This window comes from Ictalurus furcatus, chromosome 15 (assembly GCF_023375685.1).
Source record: "Ictalurus furcatus strain D&B chromosome 15, Billie_1.0, whole genome shotgun sequence".
Lineage (NCBI taxonomy): Eukaryota > Metazoa > Chordata > Actinopteri > Siluriformes > Ictaluridae > Ictalurus > Ictalurus furcatus.
The window spans coordinates 21983652-22004283 of NC_071269.1; the positions used below are offsets into that span (position 1 = coordinate 21983652).

Consider the following 20632-nt stretch of genomic DNA (forward strand, 5'->3'; position numbering starts at 1 on the left):
TGAGCTGCCGTTGGAAGTATCAGACAAAACCATTAACATGTCTGTCACTGTATGGCCATGTGAACACACACACGCACACACACGCACACACCACACACACACACACACACGTAATTCTATCTTTGCGGGGTGTTTCCATTGACTTCTGTGTTACTGTAGATAATTAATGCTATACCAACACCTAACCTTAACCAGCCAAAAAGTAATAACAAATAATTTTAAATAAAAGCTGCAGTTTTTATAGAAAAGCAATTTTCCTCATGAGGATTAGCCAGCGGTCAAAACGTCCATATATTCTGATGATTACTGGGATTAAAACATGACTCACACCCGCACAAGTTGAACAGCATGTAAGAATGTCGCTGTTCGAAATGTTCTCTCTGAGGTCAAAGTTCAAATCGTTCACAGTTTTACTGCAGCCATCTTGACATCACTGACATTAATATGAATGTGTGATGCCGGGATGTATCAGTAGACTAGTCATATGACAAAGAAGACAGAACATCAGAGTCTCTGTGTGTGTGTGTGTGTGTGTGTGTGTGTGCGCGTGTGTGTGTGTGTGTGTGTCCTGTCCACCACCATTGTTATTTCATTAGGGTGTAGGATTACTTCCATTAACTCAGCATGTCGGCTGGACCTAAAGAACCCCCCACCACACACACACACACACACACACACACACACACACACCTCTAACACATGGATTTTCCATCAAAGTACAGTAACTATAGGCCAGGTCAGCTATAACTGAATTAAGGGTTTGACAGTCTTCTAAAGGACCCTCTCTCTCTCTCTCTCTCTCTCTCTCACACACACACACACACACCTTTCATCTTACATTAGGCACATAAATTGAATGTTTTAAGAGCTGCGAGTCTGTAAGGTTCTATAGTTCATACCTCCTGCACTGGGCTACCATCTGCTCTGTAATCTGGGATGCTTTATTGTATTCCTATAGTGTGTGTGTGTGTGTGTGTGTGTGTGTGTATGTGTGTGTGTGTGAGAAAGAGAGCGAGAGTGAGAGAGAGAGAGAGAGAGAGAGAGAGAGAGAGAGGGGAATTTTGGCCCTTCTGTAGTAGATAAGCAGGTGAAACACTAATGGTGTCTCTTCCTCAGTTCGGTTGTCTGGTTCAGTGTCTTCCTGTCCCACAGAAAGGGAGCAGATCCATTTAGATGCCCCGATCCCACTGGGGTGGGTCATGTGTGTGTGTGTGTGTGTGTGTGTGTTTGTGTGTGTGTGTGTGAGTGAAGGGAAAGAAAGTGCACCAGCCATACCCATCAGCTATAAGATTATGTAACGATATAACAACAGGCCTTTTCCCGCTACACAGTGTGTCACAACCTTTGAGCACGTGAAAACTAATTGAGGACCAAATGTTGCAGTTTTTGGTACCGGCTCAAAACCGATACCGACTGGAACCAATAGTATTAGTGGGCGGGGCTAAAAGCTCTGCTTGTCACTGACTGGTTACACATACCACATCATAGAACATGCTACGCTACACACAGACACACACATTCATATATTCATCTTCAGTAACTACATGAACCTGGTCAGGGTCAATGTGCTTTTCTGAGGTTCACACATTCACACACACATTCACACACACATTCACACACACATTCACACACACATTCACACACACATTCACACACACATTCACACACACATTCACACTTGGCCACTCCACCTACCGGTATGTTTTTGGGAGGCGGGAGGAAACTGGTAACTGGAGAATTGTGCTGTCAAGGAGAACAGTTTTAAATTTTACTTCTCAACCATTTTACCTCATGAGGTTTTAACTTCATAATGTGCTGATATTGTCTAAAAAAATATCTTTGTCATATTTGTATATATTATTAATATATTATTATATATATTATTATTATATATTTACATATTGGGGGGCACAGTGGCTTAGTGGTTCACACATTTGCCTAACTCCTCCAGGGTTATGGGTTCGATTCCTGCCTCCACCCTGTATGCATGGAGCTTGCATGTGCTACATGGGTTTCTTCTGGGTACTCCGGTTTCCTCCCCACTCCAAAGACATGTATTGTAGGCTGTTTGGAATTCCCAAATTGTCTGTAGTGTGTGATTGCGTCCTGCAATGGTCTAGCCCCCATCTAGGGTGTGCCACCTTTGTGTTGTCATCATTGATGAAATGTAAACATCCTTCACTGATGAGCCTTTTGCCAGGAATCTTGTTGCAGCTAATAGTTAATTAGGCAAATAAATAATCACAGGGCCTGTGCAAATAAATGCTATTGTTAGACACAATGAAATCAAATCATCTTACTCCCAAAACCCAGAACGACTCTGGAACAAAAGTATGCTGAGGAATCCCAGAATGCTTAGGGGCTGTGGCCTTGGCTTGCACAGCCTGGCAATGACAGAAATCTCCTGTAGAGTGATTGGACAGCGTTGAAGCACTTACTCATTTAAACCACACACACACACACACACACACGGCCTGATCAGTGGTTCTGTCCAAACTTTAGGAGTAAAAATGTGTGCTATGTTTTCATTGGTAATGAGTGTGCAAGGGGAAATAAACACCAGGGCTGCATTAACCGAAATAAAAGAACAAGAACGGCACAGAGCGAGAGAAAAAGTGCTGCAATCCTTGACTTTTTTTTGTCGAAACACAATTCCTCGACCATGCCTTAATAATTTCCCTAATTAGTGGTTATAGCTTGAATTATAAACTTCCCTTGCGAATCTACACAGAAATGTTTTCATTCGGATTCTAGGTGAGTTAAATCTACAGTGTTAATGATGTGGGTTTAAAGGGCCCCAATTCTCCCTGTCTCACTCATCCACGGCTGCCTGTGACACAAAACAGACCAGAGCGAATTACTCTGAACCATATTTTACGCACACTCGTTATTTATGTCTGGCTACGGCGACGAGGCCTCAAATATGAAAATATGTGAAATGAATCGCTCAGTTGAGGGTCATATCGAGCAAGACAGTTTGACAGGACATGACGTGAAGGAAAAGGCAGTTGGACAAAATTCTGATTGCTGATGTTTCTGATGCCAAAAACACTTGGATGGTAGGCAAGAATGTAGTGACATTCAACCACTGTTACATCTAATTTCACAGTTTGTGTATGTTTTGCTGAAAGGCTGATGCCTGGTGTGAGAACGTGCAGCATTGTGGATGCAAATGCAGGGCAAAAAAACCCCCAATGATAACAGGATATTTTAGGATTTAAATGGATTTTTCACTTCCGTGGCAGATGTTCTTGGCATGGTTCCATACTACATGATACCACATTTTCGTTTGGTGGAAAATGTCATATTCAGAGTTGGTCATTCACTAGTACGTGGGGGTATAGCTCAGTGGTAGAGCATTTGACTGCAGATCAAGAGGTCTCTGGTTCAAATCCAGATGCCCCCTATTTAACCTGCTTTACTTTTGCACCAGTACCTTTAAATGATTTACACTCTACACCATTAATACATCCATGGTAATAACCAATAGGATAAAGGACAGTGTCTATGTAGCAATAACATTATGGAAGAATGGCTCCATTCCTGCAATGCTGTAAAATGACAATCATGAGATTTAATTGTGTTACAATGATGTCCAGTTAGAAAAGCATGGAATATCATTTGGTAATGCATTTGGTAATGCATTTTCACTGGGGCATAGTGGGAAAGTTTTAGCTCAGTGGTTAAGGTGTTGGAAAAGTCGTGAGATCAAATCCCACACCGCCAAACTGCCACTACAGGGCCCTTGAGCAAGGCCCTTACTACTGCTCAGTTGTATAAATGAGATAATTGTAAGGCGTTCTGGATAAAGTTATCTGCCAAATACCATAAATGTAAATGAAGGTCATGAATTCATAAAGTGTGCATAGTATGTAGGCAATATGTTATGCTTTTAATTAACTGTTTTCATTTGTAGAATTAATATAATACTGTAATGTCAATGTTTTTCTGTTAATTCAGCGCACTGAAGGTGTGCTGTGGTATCTGGCACCGAGACGTTAGCAGCAGATCCTTTAAGTGCTGTAAGTTGTGAGGTGGGGCCTCTATGGATCGGACTTGTTTGTCCAGAACATCCTACAGATGCTTGATCGGATTGAGATCCGAGGAATTTTGCAGGCCGAGTCAACACCTTGAACTCTTTGTCATGTTCCTCAAACCATTGTTGACCATTTTTGCAGTGTGGCAGGGAGCATTATCCTGCTGAAAGATGACACTGCTATTAGGAAATACCGTTGTCATGTAGGGGTGTACTTGATCTACAACGATGTTTAAGTAGGTGGTACGTGTCAAAGTAACATCCACATGAATGCCAGGATCCAAGGTTTCCCAACAGAACATTGCCCAGAGTGTCACACTTCCTATGCCGGCTTGCCTTCTTCCCATAGTGCATCCTGGTGCTATCTCTTCCCCAGGTAAGCGACACACACGCAGCCGGCCATCCACATGATGTAAAAGAAAACGTGATTAATCAGACCAGGCCACCTTCTTCCATTGCCATTCTTCCCTAATAAATTTGGCACAGGTACATGGGGCACAGGTACATGGGGCCATATTCAGAGTTGGTGATTCATCTCAATATTTATAACAATAGGCCAACAGGTCAAAATGGTGACTTTTTTTAAATTACAGTCCATGAAATCAACCTTTTATTATGTAATGGATAAATTGACAATTGAATTTCAATCACATTGTGTTGATAAAGTGAGCCATTTAAGTGCCTAATTTTAATTGTGAAACACACAGTATATTTATGAAAAGTGTGGAGAATTGTGTAATTTTAATAAAATTATTTATCTATTTATTTATTTATTTATTACTTTAAGAACTTTATTTCCATAGTGAAAATACTAACGCTGTATAGTATATTACTGAACGATTCCTGTCTTTTCATAAATTATTTCTGCCTTTGATGGTATCCACAAAAGCAATGATCTTAATTAAACTGCAATTCATTTGGATCATTTCACTGTTTAACTAGTCACTGTCCACCAACCAACCCTGCCGTTTATGCGTTCGAGTTCAATGTCCCTACTAACTACAGGCCATGGCTCATTTCCTGAGTGTGTGTGACCCCCATGATTTACAGTCACACTGGTATTTTCAGGCAGAGCTCAAGAGGGAGGGATGTGCTCTAATTACTTATCACTCCAAGAATCAAACACTCAAGTATCACTCCAAACACTCAGGCCGAAACGTGCCATTGAATCTACTCCCATCGATGGGCGCCACATTTGACACTCGGAGTTAAACAGGAGGCGGTGTGTGCTCAGAAGCAGCAAACCGATGTGGACACACTCATGCACACTTCTGTACAGTGGATGACTAGTTTTGGGGGAGACTTAGTAGTATATCATAGAAGTGTAAATAAAAATTCAACTGTATAATACTATAAAAGTGGCACGATGTGTATATATTTAAATAGAATTTTCTGCTATGTTTTCGATATTTTGAACAGTTCTCTCACTTCACTATTGCGATAGTTTGACTAGATATAAACCACTTTTCCCTTTACCCCAGTCCGTCAGTGGTGTCTGAAGTTTGCTTCTTTAGTTTCACACTGGATCTACAGAATGAGGCTAATCTTGCTAAGAACTTGCATAACACTGTACTTTGCTCAATGTGTCTCACTGCATGATTTCAGAGCCATATGTAGCTAGCTACTGGTACAATGTAGGGCTGGAATAAATGAGGGTTTATCATCTATGCAGATATTAATGTCTAATTTGTGTTTCTATCCTGTTTCTAATGTCTATCTATCTATCTATCTATCTATCTAGTTAGCTAGCTAGCTACCTACTTACTTGTCTATCTATCTATCTATCTATCTATCTAGTTAGCTAGCTAGCTACCTACTTACTCATCTATCTATCTATCTATCTATCTATCCATCTACAGTTATTCAAATCAGGTTTATTGTCAAAATAATTGCGACCGACTTTCAGCTGTTTGCGATGAACAAATCAAACAAAAGCGAGTGACAACACAACACAACGAATGCTTCAAATGGTTTCCCCAAATTCAACTGAAAATGCAACTTATAATGATTTCTCCAGTTTCAAAATTATTCAACCTCCTGAACAGAATCCCTCAAGACAGCACAAATATGCAAAACAGGTCTTGTCTCGAGCACACCTGATGCGTCTAATTAAGGGCTTCATTAGTTGCACCAGGTGTGCTTGAGCTGGAAAACATGTAATACCTGAACTGGCTAGGGGTAGAAAATGCATAAAATACCTGGATGGGGCAGAAAAAGGAAGCCATCAACGGCTGTAACCAGATTTCTGAGAAGGCAGGTTGTGAAAAACCCTCGAGTGACTGCAAAAGACCTGCAGCAAGACTTGTTGGGAACAGGCACTGAGGTTTCAGTGAGCACAGTAAGGCGTGTACTAAACGCAGAAGGTTTCCATGCCAGAACTCCAAGACGTACACCACTACTGACCCAAAAGCACAAGAAAAGTCAGCTCAAAATCATATAAATAAGCCACAGAAGTTTTGGGATTCTGTTCTGTGGAGCGATGAAACAAAACTGGAACTTTTTGGCATGACGAATCAGCGGTATGTCTGGAGGTAGAAGAATGAAGAAAGAACACTCTGTCCACAGTCAAGCATGGTGGTGGCTCGGTGATGCTCTGGGGCTGCTTTGCATCCTCTGGCACTGGAAACCTGCAGTGTGTGGAAGGCGAGATGGATTCACTGAAGTATCAGGAAATCCTAGGAGAAAACATCATGCCGTCTGAGAGGAAGCTGAAGCTTGGGCGTCATTGGACCTTCCAACAGGACAACGATCCCAAGCATACCTCAAATTCCACCAAGGCTTGGTTGCAGAAGAAGTCCTGGACGATTCTACAGGGCCATCACACTCACCTGACATGAACCTCATAGAAAATCTCAGGTGGGATTTGAAGAAGGCGGTTGCAGCATGCAAGAATATTACTGAACTGGAGGCCACTGCTCATGAGGAATGGGATAAGATTTCTCAGGAAGCTAGTGTCTGGCTATGCATCTCGTTTACAGCAGGTCATAACAGCAAAAGCGTGCTCTACTAAGCACTAAAGATGGTTGAATAATTTTGAAACTGGAGAAGTCATTATAAGATGCATTTTCAGTTGAATTTGGGGAAACCACTTGAAGCATGATGTGTTGAACTATTTCATTTGCTTTTGTTTGATTTGTTCATTGTAAACAACTGAAAGTCTGTAGATTTTGACAGTAAACCTGATTTGCAATGGGGGTTGAATAACTTTTGTGGTGAGAGATTTAGGGAATGTTCACAGCTTGTTAGCTACATTAGTCTCATGGCTACTCAGTGTAACAAACAAACAAACAAACTTTAGACAACAGGACACTTCGGCTGATCTACTACATTAAGGGTAAGTATGGTTTGGTGGAAACTCCAAGTTTTTTCATTGTTGTTTTAACCCCTTTGTAATCAATCCCATTAAGTGAGCATAGCTAAGAGATGCTAACTGGTTATGGGGGAGGGGGATCCAGTTTTGAGTTCAAGGGCCACTCCAGCGGTCAAGTGGGCTAATGAAGGTGAGAGTGGGCTTTCTTAACCCCAAAGAGGATACAGCTGAGCAGGCTCAGATTTCACCTAATACCCTTACTACTAACTAAGTGTGTATATCTGCGTGAGTGTGTGTGGTGGGTTTATGTGTCGTGTGTGTGGTTGAACCTGACAGACAGAGATCAATCCATATCCTCAGTGGTTCAGCGGGTCATAGCTAATGCTAACACGGGGGTGCTGTTGTTTTTTTCATTAGCTAATAGGAGCTTAGGTTTCTTCCGTGTGTGTGAGGGCGAGGGAGACGGAGAGAGCGTGGTATTGTATTAAATGACAGACGGAGACAGTTGAATGTTTCATCACAGACATATATTTAGAATGCCATTACAGGGTGGATGTGTGTGTGTGTGTGTGTGTGTGTATTTCCAAAGTCAGAGCTTTATAAACAGTCTGCTGAACCGCTCCTTCTACTTGCTAAGATCTTACACACAACATAAAAAAGTCTGAAATGAAGACACTTTCATCTATCACATTACACTGACACATTACATTACATTACATTACACTTTCATCTATCACAGTACACTGACATTACATTGAAACACACGCACGCACGCGCGCACACATACACACAGAATGAGGGAGAGGTTAAGAAGCAGACCCTCTATGTCAGTCTTGCATTAATTGTTTGCTGTTGTAACAATTTTCCTGAATGATCAATGAAAATGGATCAATGGTGTGCTGCGTTTGACACTTTAGCTTCTTTAGCTAAAATATCAGCTATTAGCTGTGTTGTTCTCTCAACTTTGCTAGCACCTTGTGCACACCTCACTGGTAAAAGATGATTGATTAGATTTTTGCTCTATCTATCTATCTATCTATCAGTGTGTCTGTTTATTGATCTGTCTAGCTACATATTACTTGTCTATCTATCTATCTATCTATCTATCTAGGCTAGCTAGCTAGCTAACTAGCTACCTACTTACTCGTCTATCTGTTCACCCATCTATCTATCTATCTATCTATCTATCTATCTATCTATCTATCTATCAGTGTGTCTGTCTATTGATCTGTCTAGCTACATACTTACCTGCTATCTATCTATCTAGGCTAGCTAGCTAACTAGCTACCTACTTACTCGTCTATCTGTTCACCCATCTATCTATCTATCTATCTATCTATCTATCTATCTATCAGTGTGTCTGTCTATTGATCTGTCTAGCTACATACTTACTTGTCTATCTATCTATCTATCTATCTATCTATCTATCTATCTATCTATCTATCTGTCTAGGCTAGCTAGCTAGCTAACTAGCTACCTACTTACTCGTCTATCTGTCCACCCATCTGTCTGTCTATCTATCTATCTCTCTATCTATCTATCTATCTATCTATCTATCAGTGTGTCTGTCTATTGATCTGTCTAGCTACATACTTACCTGCTATCTATCTATCTAGGCTAGCTAGCTAACTAGCTACCTACTTACTCGTCTATCTGTTCACCCATCTATCTATCTATCTATCTATCTATCAGTGTGTCTGTCTATTGATCTGTCTAGCTACATACTTACTTGTCTATCTATCTATCTATCTATCTATCTATCTATCTATCTGTCTAGGCTAGCTAGCTAGCTAACTAGCTACCTACTTACTCGTCTATCTGTCCACCCATCTGTCTGTCTATCTATCTATCTCTCTATCTATCTATCTATCTATCTATCTATCTAGGCTGGCTAGCTAACTAGCTACCTACTTACTCGTCTATCTATCTATCTATCTATCTATCTATCTATCTATCTATCTATCTATCAGTGTGTGTGTCTATTGATCTGTCTAGCTACATACTTACTTGTCTATCTATCTATCTATCTATCTGTCTAGGCTAGCTAGCTAGCTAACTAGCTAACTAGCTACCTACTTACTCGTCTATCTGTCCACCCGTCTGTCTGTCTATCTATCTATCTATCTATCTATCTATCAGTGTGTATGTCTATTGATCTGTCTAGCTACATACTTACTTGTCTATCTATCTATCTATCTAGGCTAGCTAGCTAGCTAACTAGCTACCTACTTACTCGTCTATCTGTCCACCCGTCTGTCTGTCTATCTATCTATCTATCTATCTATCTGTGTCTGTCTGTTGATTTGTCTAGCTACATACTTACTTGTCTATCTGTTCACCTGTCTATCTATCTATCTATCTATCTATCTATCTAGACCCCACTTAAACCAATGCCTTAAACTAAATATCATTTTAAACAATCATGAAAGATAAATCACAGAGATAAATGTTAGTGCATTTATTGTGTTGTTATGATTAATCTGTCTATGTATCATATGTCTGTTTGTCTGAATGTCTGCTGCCTGTCTGTCTGTCAACAGGGTCCCAAACACTGCAGCACAGTATAGCCCTTACTGTGAGCAAACATTAGGAAACCAAAGCCATGCACTGATACAGGACACCATGTGGTGGAATCTATAACAAACAACATATAACAAGATTATTTACATCTAATCCCTAGATTGCATTACAGCGTGTCTATAATACCTGTAGAGCTCATTATGAGAAACAAGGCAATTGTTAAATCATTGCTGCTCAAATTACTGTCCTTGGATTTGCCATGGTCTTCAGACAATCACATTCTCACACAAAGAGAGAGCAGGGAGACTTCGGAGAGTTTAGCAGAGTCAGTGACAGCCGATCAGGAGCTTCATGTAGTCGCACCTCAGGCTGATTCATCCACTCCCAGGGTCCCTGGGAACTGTCTTCTTCATAGTTAAACTCCAGATTTCAGAGAAAAGCTATAGTCACTCCGGTGGTAGTCTCAGGAAGATGTACTGTGCGTATTTTGCGTGTGTATCTTTCAGCTGGGAAAGTGAACGTCGTATACCTTTATAATATGCATGGCAGTCTGGGAAAACCTTTCACATGGTGAAAATTCGACATTTTCTACTGTATAAAGTTTTGAAAGCGACAGATTTTCTCAATCACAAGAAAATAACGAACATTTTCAAATCTCCAAAAAGTGAAAAGAGAGAAATTTATCACAACTATGTATTCATTTCTTTTGCATTTAATTTAACATGTAATCCATCCATTTTCCTACAAAAAGTTGTGGAGGAACCCCTGAAGCATGGGGAGAACATGCAAACTCCACGTACACAGAGTGGAGTTGTATTTTGAACCCCCAATCCCAGAGGTACAAGGTAAATGTGCTAACCACTAAGCAACCACGCTCCCCTATATCATGTATGTACACGAACACCTAAAGTACTTTATCAAAGATTATAAGTTTACGCATTATCCACACATTAGTCTCTCTAATCTCCTAATCACGCCATTTGACAAACACAAGCCTCATCGTTGCTCTGGACTCAAATGATCTCTGGTCACTCTCACATCTGTGCTGAATTAATGTTGTTTTTCCTCCATTTTTAATTAGCATTCAAACGTTACTCTTTAGTGTCAGAGGTGGTGCATGTACATTGCAGATAATATGACAGCTGGAATTTATACTGTTTACAAGCTGAATTGATTAGGCTTATTTACGTTTCACGATGGCACATAACCAATAACATGATCCAAGCTTAACGTTAACTGTATGAGCAAACAGTAGGGGAAAAAAGCATGTACCAAAATCCTCTATACTGCAAAAGTCATGTTTCTTTCTCTGTATAGATAGTTTTCATTCACTTTGTTTACACAATATGGTCATTTGGGGGTCTGCCATTTTGTGGGTTAATCATCCATCCATTTTCTGTACAGCTTATCCTACACAGGGTCACAGACAGTCTGGAGCCTATCCCAGGGGACTTGGGGAACAAGGAGGGGTACCCCTGGACGGTGTGACGGGCACAATCGCACACACACCCATTCACACATCATGGACAATTTGGAAATGGCAATCAGCCTACATGTCTTTGGACTGGGGAAGGAAACCAGAGTACCAGGACGAAACCCCCGAAGCACAGGGAGAACATGCAAACTCACAGGACACACAGGACAGAGGCAGGAATCAAACCCCCAACCCTGGAGGTGCGAGGCAAACATGCTAACCACTTAGCCACCGTGCCCAACTGATAGATAATCAATAGATTGATGAAAAGTTGTATCATTAAGTCCTTGCTCATAACTAATTCCTCTGTAAAGCTCCTTTCTTGTAACTCAGCCGGAACTTCGGGGCAGTTGTGGATCAGGTGGTAGAGTGGGTTGTCCACTAATTGTAGGGTTGGTGGTTCGATTCCCGGCCCACATGACTCCACATGCCGAAGTGTCCTTGGGCAAGACACTGAACCCCAAGTTGCTCCTGATTGCAAGTTAGCGCCTTGTGTGGCAGCTCTGCTACCATCGGTGTGTGAGTGTGTGTGTGAATGGGTGAATGAGACACAGTATAAAGTGCTTTGGATAAAAGCGCGATATAAGTGCGTCATTTACCATTTACTTCTAAGTTTGGAGTAGATTGGGTAGCCAGTTGGTAGGTGAATACTATAATCAGATAATAGTAAATATGAGTAAAGGAACAAAGGTACAATTAATCCAACAACTCAGTTTCTTCCATCTGAGGCTCTTAATATTTTCAAGATGTTTGATGTTTGATTTTCTCAGTGATAAATCGTGTCGTGTGAACCCCCGCCCCCATGCATCTAGTGTAAAGGAACAGCACTCTCATGCACTGCAGATCCCTGAATCTAGTTTATTATCCATCTATTTGTGTAGGAGGGTGAGGACAAAATATAAGCATGATAATTTCTCTTCTATAAAAACGAACGTATTTGGCATGTCATACTCAAATGGCAGTTAAGAACAGCAAAAATACACACCAACATGACACCATTTGTGTCAGTACACGGTATAAAAATAGCTACATTTATTTTCAGTATACTCTGCCTGCGTCTCTCCAACCCAATATTTCCTCCACGTTTCCTCTTATTTCTCTTTGTTCTTGTTTCCGTACAGACTTGTGACAGTCGAAGTCTAGCGACAGACAGCTCTCGTGTTTATTTTCGTGACAAAGTGGGATTTGTGGATGAGGTGCACTTTGGCAGGTATTTCTCCAGGTGCAAGACTGTGTAGTGTGTCCTCGCCTACAACACCAAACAACTGATCACAAGAGATTGCAAGAGATTGCTGCAAACCATGTAATGTGCAACCAGCCTTTAACTGTGTCATCTGAGATATAGTATTTCCGCACCTATTTACAATACAGCTATGAACCATAATGCCCGAGGACAGTTCTTAACCATTTAAAAAAACAAACAAACAAACATTATTGATTGTTTACACAACGTTAATCCTATTGTTTGACCCACAAAATGGCAACCACGCTGTGAATCATGGGGAATGTGGCATCACTTCCACACAATCAAAAAAAAGTCACATGCCTATTCCAACATCCAATCGCATGCTTTCAAAAGTATTTGTGAAACTCAATTTGGAATAAAAGTTATGACAGTTAAAGTTGGGTTGGATGTGGGGATAGCGTTTGTATCGTACTCGTATTAAATTGAGTGAAATCCAACCACATCACCTTCGTTTGTTCGAAGGTGTATGAATTTATCATGAAATCAGACTCACATTACCATTAATTACCATTAATTAAGGTTGAAAAACATTGCAGAGCTTTGGTTCACACACGTACACGCACACGCACGCACACACACACACACACACACACACACCTACTAAACCTGAATGACTAAAACTGATTTAATCATGAAGCTACATTGTATAGTTTAAAAAAAGGGTAGTGAAAAAACTCCCTTCCCCTTTCCTGTCTTACTTTACTTCCCAAATCTATGCTCGCTCTCTTTCTCTCTCTCTCGCTCTCTCTCTCTCTCTCTCTCACTCTCTTTCTGTTAATGCGCCCTTTCATGTCATCTCCAGTTTCCTGGATTCTGCCATCGCGGTGGTAACCCCTCCCTCCCTCCAGTCTCCCAGGTCCTGCCGGATGGGATGCTTTTGTATGGCCGCCACATTTTTGGGGTAAACTGATCCCCTCTCGCCTCCTGATCCTCCCAGTGGACGCACACACACACACACACACACACACACACACACACACAGTGAACAGTAGGTCACATTTGGCATCATTCCAAAATGCAGGATTTTAAGAATCTGAGAAGAACATGGATGTATCACACAGATGTCATATTTGTTGGGGCAGTGTCGTCTTCCATCAACTGCACCTACATACCCATAGCATTTATATTCTCTCTCTCTCTCTCTCTCTCTCTCTCTCTCTCAGAATGCTCCATCTGCGATGCAGGACATCTCAGCCTTGACGAATTTAACAGCTGCAAAGCACAAACACTGTGACAGGTAGACCAGGTGTGTGTGAGACAGGGTGACATAAAAAGAGACCAAGTGACGTTTGTTCCTCTGTTTGCGAAGACTAACCTGTTACCATGGCTGCGTATTTTTCGAATGACTACATGCTGGGTGTGTATTTTGTTGATTATGTACGTGTTGCTGGGTGTGTAAGTGTTCTCACTGAGTGTGTCTGTGCTGGTGGTAGTTTTGCATTTAAGGTCAGAGGTTTCTGTGATTTTCTACTTTTCGTACAGTGTTGGAAACCACAATCCACTATCATCATTATACGTATCCCAATGTAAATTATGTCAATAATTGTACTGAGTATTTTCATAAAAATGGGTTCTGTTGGTTCAGAAATAATAAAAAAAAAACAGCTTTAAGACTCTTCAATACATATCCATATTTTCAGGGGTCTGTGACTGTTAAAGTTTTGAGAACTCACGTTCTATAACAAATATATGATACTTTTAAAGGCTAATAGCAAAATTTATACCTTTTAATTTCACTAAATCAATTAAGAGTTCTGGTGCCAGACAACTGACCTTGTTACACCATCTTCTCTTATTGTATCGGATGATTTTTATTAAAAAAAAATTTTTTTAAACATATTTTCCCACCCGTAATGTATAGTAATCTATAGTGATCTATAGTGATCTATAGTGACAAGTGAGAATCAACACCACAACACAAAACCTTTTTATGTCCCGGCAATCAACACTTTCTGAATCTGTTTCATCTCCATTTTCATTTCCTTCCCAACCCCTTATTGTGGCTTTAGGTTGGTACGGATGTGTGTGTGTGTGTGTGTGTGTGTGTGTGTGTGCGCGTCTACACCCACAGGGGGTTCATACCGTAATCCCGCTGTGTGTACCTGGTGAACGTGGGAGTCAGAGCATCTCGAGTTTCCCTCAGTAAATGATCTGATTAAAGAAGTCCTTTCAGCGCAGCCCAGCCCGAAAAAAAACAGACACACACCCGAGTGGAGGAGAGAAAGCGAGAGAAAGAATGAGAGAAACGAAGGCATGGATAAGAACAGACCAAGGTGTGCCACTGCCTTGAGCTAGAAACCAGCAGACAATGCGAGCATGACTATCAACAACACGCTCATGCTTAGACGTTCACTAGATTCGATCGAGATTCTGACACAAACTTTGTGAGCGAGACTGTGAGAAAATGATAGCAACACAACGAACATTACGCTCGTGAATGCGATTGCTCTCAATGGCTTCCTTTTGTTGTAAGGTCTTCAGTAACCGAGTTTAATCCAGAGCCTATCCCAGGAAGACTTGGCGTGAGGCGATAATGCATCTCCAGATGAGACACCAGTCCATTGAAAGGCATTTGCAGAGCAATTCACATGCTCATTCACACCTAGGGGGCAATTTAGAGTAGCCAATCTACCTAGCAGCATGTCTTTAGGAGATGAGAGGAACGCCATGTGGACATGGGGAGAACATGCAAAACTTCACACAGGTAGTAATCCAGAGCTCAGGATCGAACCCAGGACCCTGTAGCTGTGAGACGTAACAACCTGTATGAATATAATGTTAACAACGGTGTTGATTTGGAAAGCTACAAATGAACAAAGCACAATTTTTATGCTTTGTGCCTCCTTGACTAGAAACACGTAGCCTACAAAACGCACTCCAGCGATGCTTTTCACTCACCACTTGTGTAAATATTTTATTTCGATAAATAAAGAGTTGTGCTTGCCACATTATCGATTATAAAATAAGCTTTAGTAACTGCATATTAATTAATTACAGGTATTTAAAATGCTCTTTCAGAAAGTCGGCTATAAACAGTACTGGAATTTTCCAGTACTAATTTTCTGAAATTCATCATAGGGTTTCTGTGATGGAAATACGCCTCAAGATGCAAAGTAATCAAGAGAGAGTCCATAAATTGTTATGATAATAAATCAGGGCATTAGTCATTCATGGAAATATGTTGACCTTAGCATTAATGCTACCAATTGGAATTTCATACTATCTGTCATTTTAAGTAAATAAATAACTAATGCTGACTATCTCCATTAAATCTTCATACACCTGCTGTTTAAAAAAAAAAAAAAGAGAAAAGATTATTCATCAGAACTATAGCAAACCTTTTGAACATGTGTATTAAGTGTCATGTAGCTAGCTAATTCAATGTTGAGGGCATGAGACAGAGGCCATAATAAAGCAACGTTCCCAACGAATATTGATCTGGAATCAGAGATCCGCCTGAGTGATGACCTTATTAGCCTCCTGCGGCCAGTTGCCCGGGTGGAAGCGCTGTGGTATGGATGACATCACCTTACAGTTAATCAGTGTAACAAGATTAAAATTATGTAAGCGATGTGTTGAGATTTCTGGTGCCGTGTGAAAGAAAGAGCGATATTAAATGCGTTCCTTTCATCCTTCTAGACCCAAATAACAATGAAACAGTTTCAAGCAGGCATCCATACCAGCAAGCAGCAATTTTGAGGGGTCCATGCACTTTTGGCCCAAGGTGCTCTGTAGTTGCGGGATTTCAGACTCCAGTTCAGAAGGATGTAACACCCGAATTAAGCACTGCCATATTGTGTAGTAAATGTTATAAAATAATGCCCATCTCCCTACCTGTAAGTTGGCATCAGATGGAGCAAGATAAAATGAACAACATGCCACCAGACTGTGTAAGTACATTAAGCTTGTGCTAGTTACAAAAACTGTAAAAGAACATTTATTACTCTTCATGTATGAAGAGATTAGCAGCCATGCAATCTGGCTTGTATGGTCAATGTAGCAAATAAACAACTAATATTTTGATCCGCCAAAAAGCCCATTGTGCGACTGTTTCCTAAGATGCTCATGGCATCCTGTACAAATGAATGCACTCATAATAATAAGTTATTGTTTCTATAGTAAAAGCTAGTTTACGGGGATTTTATGGAAATGCTCCATATACTGTATTCTAAGACAAATAATAATTGGATTTTTTTTTTAAATCTTCTGTTTTTATTAAAGCAATATGTATAATTATTTATATGGTAAGCTTTGTGTAAGGAGACAACTAAACATTCATGGAAAGAGCCGTCAGTGTCTGAACGGTTTTCCGAGACAGGAAAGTCTTCAGGACAGAGGACTTTGTGTTTTCCGTATAGCATAATATAGCATGACAAACTTCATTTTTTGGTCTTATTAATAGAGAATAAACTTATGACAAGAACAAAGGGGCAATGGAGCACAGCGGTTAAGGCATTGGGCTACTGGTCAGAAGGTCGAAAGTTCCAATCCCAGCAGCACTAAGCAGCCACTGTTGAGTCCTTGAGCAAGACCTTTAACCCTCAATTGCTCAGCTGGATAAAAGCAATTTTACCTGCAGAGCCACAGTGCTGGATTATTATTAATGTTAGATCTTTTCTGAATCTTTTCAGAGGCACCAAGCAAGGAACCATTTTCTGGTGCTAAATGGAACCGCTTTTGTGTTTATTCTGTAGTTTGTATGTACGCTCTGAAACGTTGCAGCTGAGTTGTGTTTCCAGGTTTTTCTCTATTCTTCATTAGGTTTACAGTGTTTAGCAGATTCCCTTATCCAAAGCGATTTACAGAAGGGATTTGTAATCTCCATAAAAAACATCCACATACTAGTTCAATAGCTCATGGTCTAAGAACACCATCAAGCCAAACGCTATTGGAGAGAAGTTCGCATAGCAAAAAAACAAGTCAAGTCAATTAAAAATAAATAAATAAATAAAGGCTACCTAGTTCTCCCAGTAGTCCAAATTCTCATTATTTCCTAGTCCCTGGTTCCTAGTCCTTGTCTCCAAGCTCTCCTGATGTTTTTCTAATTTTTTTTCTTCATATGCCTGAGAAATTGAAGAAAAGAAAGAAAAGTTGAGAGACCCTGTACCACAAAATGCTCAATTCTTTAGTTTTCAAATATTAATCTGACAGATTATAACTTGCATTAGATTTGTAATGCATCATGGCATACAGAAACTATAAAGAAAACTAATGGAATGTTTGAAAGCTTTTTTTTCACAGTATCTAATAACTCATCTGTTAGACTGCTCCATGCATCCATTTTTTATACAAACAGGGCCATGGTAGGAATCAAACCCCAAGCCCTGGAGGTGTGACGCAAACATGCTAACCACTAAGCCACCGTGCACCCCTCGATTACTCCAACACTGGAAATATAATAAGGTTAGATTCCCGTGCAACGTGAAGTCGAGCTGAATAAGAGAGTGGTTTGTTTAAGTAATTCTGTTTTAGTGATTTATAAATTAGAACGAAACCGCGCCGTAATCCCAAATTAATGAAAGTGGCCCAGTCCCCCCAACCCACACCGCCCCCTCGCCCCCCACCACGCATACCACTTCATGGGTTTAAGTGATAAGCAGTGTAAAGCAGAGGATTAAATCAAGCTATAGGATGCCTGTGGATTTGAGGAGGTCTCGGTCCAACACACCTGAGGACGTCCACAAGGACGTCTGGGTTCTGAAAAATGTTACTTTGAACTCGAGTATAGTAGTTCCTTGTTGGTTGTGATGTTGATGGACAGAAAATCCCACATATCCTTTATATCATATGGCCTCCATGTTACTTCCTGATTTTCTACAGTTCCTGCTTCCTGCTTCCTCCTGCTCCAACTGCACCCTGAACATTACCCTTATTATTTTTATACATGTTTTTTGTAGTAGTTTCTATCATGTTAACCTGTGTGTGTGTGTGTGTGTGTGTGTGTGTGTGTGTGTGTGTGTGTGTGTGTGTATATATATATATATATATATATATAAAAGAAATAGGGCCCTGAGTTAAGAAATGGGGCCGTGAGTTAGGGATCAAACTACTTGACTTGCGTGTTGATCGACCATAGACCAGATTCTGTGAATTTCATGCCTGGGTTAAAACATGAACAAAAAAATAAATAAATTAGGACCGCCAAGCTTTTATTCTTTTTCTTTTTTAAAATAATTCCATTATTTTCCTTTTTGTTTCAGGGTCAGATTAAATACTTTGTATACCAATCCTGGTTATGAGATCTGTGACATCTCTAGTAAATTCATTACTATGAAGCTATCATTAACAAAGATACTTTACTGTTGGTTATTGTTCACTTGACACATACTTTGGACTAATATTTTCAACACTATTTCAGAGACACTAGATGTTGACTCCATTGTCCCAACAGACTATATCTATCTGCCGAATAAAAAACTAAATGCCAATAGCTTTGCATCTCGTCTGTAAATACCTTTACATTGGAAATCACCCATAACCTACAGTCCCCTCTGAAGTATTGGAACAAACAACAGTATTGGCTTGTTTTTCTCCCATAGTCAGCTCTCTGGTCTTCATGTTGGTTTATCCTTTTTAACAAGAAATACAGTCTTCACAGGCAAAACCTAGGGCTCAGACCAAGAGTAGACATTCAGACCTATTAATTCTTTAAACAATCAATTTGTAGGTTCAAACAAAAGGTGCCATGTTCTAAGTTGTTTAACACATCTGGATGTAAATATCAGGAAATGAAAGCTGAAATTCCGATCTGTCGTCTCATATTCATCTTTTGATCCCAAACCCAAGTGTCTTCAGTGTATAGTGAAAACAATGGACTTTGCTGTTGTAATACTTTCAGAGCGGACTGTATCTAAACATGCCTGGCTTGTAGTCTTAATGTCAGGTGTGCAATAGACCCAGAGGCTACACACACAATTCTATGAATCATAATAAGCTTCTGGATATTTTTAAATCATAACTTAATGTATAGGTTGTACTTCTTTGCCATAGGTACCTAAAAACATTAACTCTTAAGTTATAGTCTCAAATGTCTGTACTACATTATTCATGACTATGAGAGTTGGGGTCATAGTCACCCCCCCCCCCCCCCCCCCACCATTTCTATGTATTCGTTATTAATTCCTTATTATTACTGTATTATTTTGTAAAACTATTTAACACTGTTTAATTTCTGTATTGATAATTGTTTAAAGGGGGTGGGGATTTGTTTATGCCTAATATTTGCATATTTCTGTCATGTCCAATAAAAAAGTGTTCTGAACGCAGTGTTATGTGTAATAAATGCAGCATCGCCAGAAGGGACATCTGAAAGACAGTACATATTTTATAACACACATTAAAGACACCCAGAAATGTGTTTGTTTGTATAATGGGCATATTATATATCTAGTATCATTACATACACAATGATGTATATGTTTTTATGTTTTCAGTACATGCCCATACAATAAGGGCTAGTTTGTTACAAACAGTGTTTAAAATGTTTAGCTTCTGAAATTTTAACAGAAGTACGGCAGTACCCTGTACCTTGCAGTACTTTCCCTGGAAATAATACGGTGTGTTTTACTTTTACTTCCTGTGAAATATGTCTGATGTGACTCAGGAAGTCATTCCACATGCACTCTAGCAACGACCAACAATGTCTTCAATACCAGTGTTAAAACCACAATAGCCTATATATACTGATTATCTAAGCAAGCAATAAAGTAATTCCAAGAAGAATAACAGTGAATGACAAGGAATATGTTTATGCCTGACTTCAGTAGATGTACACTAAGCGTCTCTTCGGTTCAGTTTTTTTTTCCCCACATCCCAGCAGATTTACGTATAGTTAACGTGATAAATCTACTAGTTGCTATGACCACCCTAACACAAACACTTGCTATAAGTTGGGCATCAGAGTAGGGGGTATAATGAACCTGCCCTAAATGTGGGTCAGGCCCTCAAAAAGCCTGGAATGAAATGTTTGTTTTGGTCTCCGATTTTGGCTTTTTAGCTAATTAGAGTCATAAATAAACTAAAATTGGCAGAATAAATACGTTGAAT

At 40.0% G+C, this 20632-nt stretch overlaps 1 non-coding gene across 1 annotated transcript; it reads left to right on the forward strand.

The window, feature by feature from the left end:
- The first annotated feature begins 3334 nt into the window (after positions 1 to 3334).
- trnac-gca (transfer RNA cysteine (anticodon GCA)) lies at positions 3335 to 3406 on the forward strand. Its single transcript has one exon. It is a non-coding gene; the product is annotated as a tRNA-Cys (tRNA).
- The last annotated feature ends 17226 nt before the right edge of the window (positions 3407 to 20632 follow it).